Genomic DNA, 4,236 nt, shown 5'->3' on the forward strand with positions numbered 1-4,236 from the left:
CATTCAGCAAGTTCCAACGCTTGCTCCGTGCAGGCTGCTGTGGACCCAGAGATAAATCAGGCCTTTCCTGGAGGGTTCCCCAGGCTGGGGTGAGGCGTGCATCACAGAAGGGCAAACAATGTCCATGATGATGTTGCAATCTCAGACTCAACTGGGAAAGGGCCTCCGAGGACAGATCAGCGAGCCCTTCAGCTGGTTGTTTGTTTGTGTTTTGCTGACACTTTTTTTTTTTTTTTTTTGAGACAGAGTCTCGCTCTGTCGCCCAGGCTGGAGTGCAGTGGCCAGATCTCAGCTCACTGCAAGCTCCGCCTCCCGGGTTCCCGCCATTCTCCTGCCTCAGCCTCCCGAGTAGCTGGGACCACAGGCGCCGCCACCTCGCCCGGCTAATTTTTTGTGTTTTTTTTTTAGTAGAGACGGGGTTTCGCCGTGTTAGCCAGGATGGTCTCGATCTCCTGACCTTGTGATCCGCCCGTCTCGGCCTCCCAAAGTGCTGGGATTACAGGCTTGAGTGCTGACACTTATTGGGCACACATGACATACCAGCCAGCCACTGAATACGCTACATGTGTTGTCTCCTTTCATCCCCATTTTACAGAGAAGATGGAAGGCCCAGAGAGGGGAGGTGACTGGTCCCAGGTGACACAGCTAGAAAGTGGTAGAACTGGGATTCAATGCAGAGATTCTGCCAGCAATTCTCCTTCTCAGGGCTCAAGGGTTCACCAGGAGACTATGACAAAGCCAGGCTGGTTCCTTCTGTGGCATCACGGGGTGAAGAGAGACCTGTTTGTCTCGTTCAAGAAGGCGGACAAAACAGACCGCACTTCATAAGGTCGCTCATCAAACGAGGTGCAAAGATTCATGATTTTGTTGTTGTTACATGTATGTGACATGTTAGTGATGGGTATTTGCTGGGAGATATATATATATATATATATATTTTTTTTTTTTTTGAGATGGAGTCTCGCTCTGTTGCCCACGCTGGCGTGCAGTGGCACTGTCTTGGCTCACTGCAAGCTCCGCCTCCCGGGTTCGCACCATTCTCCTGCCTCAGCCTCCTGAGTAGCTGGGACTGCAGGCGCCCGCCACCAAGCCCGGCTGATTTTTGTATTTTTAGTAGAGCCGGGGTCTCACTGTGTTAGCCAGGATGGTCTCGATCTCCTGACCTCGTGATCTGCCCACCTCGGCCTCTCAAAGTGCTGGGATTACAGGCGTAAGCCACCGTGCCCAGCCTTGCTGGAATATTTCTTATTAAATTCAGAGGGCGAGTGATATTAGTTCAGAAACAAAATCATTGCATTAAAATAGGGACACTAGGCTGGGTGCAGTGGCTCATGCCTATAATCCCAGCACTTTGGGAGGCTGAGGCGGGTGGATCACCTGAGGTCAGGAGGTCGAGACCAGCCTAACCAATACGGTGAAACCCCATCTCTACTAAAAATACAAAAATTAGCTGGGTGCGGTGGCAGATGCCTGTAATCCCAGCTACTTGGGAGGCTGAGACAGGATAATTGCTTGAACCCTGGAGGCAGAGGTTGTAGTGAGCTGAAACCATGCCACTGCACTCCAACCTGGGCAAGAGAGTGAGACTCCATCTCAAAAATAAATAAATAAATAGGGACACTAAGGCCGGGTGCTGTGGCTCACGCCTGTAATCTCAGCACTTTGGGAGGCCGAGGCAGCTGATTGCTTGAGCCCAGGAGTTTAAGACTAGCCTGGGCAGCATGGCGAAATCCCATCTCTACAAAAGAAAACACAAAACTTAGCCAGGTGTGGTGCCATGTGCCTGTAGTCTCAGCTATTCAGGAAACTGAGACAGGAGGATCGCTTGAGCCCAGGAGATCAAGGCTACAGTGAGCTATGATGGTACCACTGTACTCCAGCCTGAGTGACAGAGCAAGACCCTGTCTCGAAAGACATAAAACAAAATAGGAACACTAAAAAGAAGAACATTAAAATAGGGAGACTAGTTAGGTCCAGCCATATGCAAGAGAAGTATATCTTGTAAGATCTTCTCTAGGTGAAAAAGACGTAATTACAAGGTCATGCACATTGAGGAATGAGTTGTCTGTTACGTTGTAGGTGGACTATATTTGATCAGTTAGCCATGACTGTCGGTGAAATTATATTACAAAAATTATTATTATTGAATTAATGATTATTAATTATTAAAACTCTATTGCCCAGGCTAGAATGCAGTGGCACAACCACAGCTCACTGCAGCTCAAACTCCTGGGTTCAAACCATCCTCCTGCCTCAGCCTCCTGAGTAGCCAGGACTACAGGCTATCAGTATTATTATTGTATGTTCACACACAATTTTAAGTGGCATAATGAGGAAAACACATAGTAGGTTTTTTTTTTTTTTTTTGAGACGGAGTCTCGCTCTGTCGCCCAGGCTGGAGTGCAGTGGCCGGATCTCAGCTCACTGCAAGCTCCGCCTCCTGGGTTCACGCCATTCTCCTGCCTCAGCCTCCTGAGTAGCTGGGACTACAGGCGCCCACCACCTCGCCCGGCTAGTTTTTTGTATTTTTTTAGTAGAGACGGGGTTTCACCGTGTTAGCCAGGATGGTCTCGATCTCCCGACCTCGTGATCCGCCCGTCTCGGCCTCCCAAAGTGCTGGGATTACAGGCTTGAGCCACCGCGCCCAGCCACACAGTAGGTTTTATTTTATTTCATTTTAGACGGAGTCTCACACTGTCACCCAGGCTGGACTGCAGTGGCACAATCTTGGCTCACTGCAACCTCTGCCTCCCAGGTTCAAGCGATCCTCCTGCCTCAGTCTCCCAAGCAGCTGGGACTGCAGGCACAAGCCACCACACCAGGTTAATTTTTGTATTTTTAGTATAGATGGGGTTTTGCCATGTTGGCCAGCCTTGTCTTGAACTCCTGACCTCAGGTGATCCACCCACCTTGGCCTCCCAAAGTGCTGGGATTACAGATGTGAGAAACAGTACTTGGCTGGAAAACACACAGTAGGTTTTAAATATAGTTGGTGTTTCTACTTTTTCAGTGACTTTCCATGAAAAAAAAAAATATATATATATATACACACACACACACACACACACACATATATATAGAGTTGGCTTCACTTATCCAGAAAAGTCCCACCTGTTCCAGATAAGTGAGGTGTTGGGTGCGATTTGCTTATTTCCTCCAATGAAGGGACATGTGGGAGGAGGGGTGGTTCTCAACAGTGACTGCCCCATAGTCGCCCTGTGCCCCTCCCTACACTCCCAAGATGAAAGGCAGGGAGGTAAATCCTCTGAGGATGGAGACTTTTTTCTCTTTCACATGAGATCCCTGGTGCCTGGAACAGTGCCTGACCCCTACATGTGCGCTCAGTAAATACGAGATGAACAGAGGAACACACGAAAGATCCAGTCACCGTGGGAGCAGCACAGGGCCCTGCAACCCAGGCCCTACAGGACCAGGATATTTCAGAGCCCATCTGGACCCAGAGATTGGATGGGGATGTCCCAGGCTGTCTAGGGAGGCCTAGCCTTCTAGATAAAGCCCACCCCACCCTTCCTGGTACCCTGTCCTGTGCTGGCCTAGCTTCATACTTGGTTCAACCTGGGGCCACAGTAGCCACCACTTGGCCTCAGAGGCAGTCTCAGCTCAGCCTCAGTTTTTCCAGCCATCGACTGGGAACAGCAGCAGCCCACAGCAGATGGGGACTTTCAGAGGCCACTGTGGCCTGCATGCACCCACCACGTGTCCAGGCCACTTACCTGCTCGCCTTCTGGCCCCCCTCTTCCTCCACCTGACGGAAGAGTGAAAAGACAGGTGGAAGCAGCAGGCCGCCTGGTCAAGTCACCATGGCGTTGCCTCCGCACCAGCCTGTCCTGACTCCACTCCAATGTCCAGGCTGGGCCAGATCATGCCAGGCCAGGCCCCAGGGAGGTAGCCATTCACAAGGAGAGAGGCCAGGCGGCAGGCCGGGTGGGGGAGCAGCCCATAAATCAGGCCCCACTCCCACCCGGTCGCTAACAAGCAGGGCTGCCTACCCGCCTCTGTGGGGTCCCTGCCTCTGGGCTCCCACAGCGGGCCTGGAACAGCCAGCTGGCCAAGGCCTCCGCAGTGCCTTGGCCTCCACCCCCACCCTCGGCCCCCAGATAGATAGGGGTATTTTTTTTCTTTTAGGAGAAGAAGAAAAAAATAGACGTAAATGAAGAGAAACACCAACAAAGAAGGCGAGAGGCCTGCAGAGTCACGTGGGGGCAGAGACCAATT

This window comes from Macaca mulatta, chromosome 15 (genome assembly GCF_049350105.2).
Source record: "Macaca mulatta isolate MMU2019108-1 chromosome 15, T2T-MMU8v2.0, whole genome shotgun sequence".
Lineage (NCBI taxonomy): Eukaryota > Metazoa > Chordata > Mammalia > Primates > Cercopithecidae > Macaca > Macaca mulatta.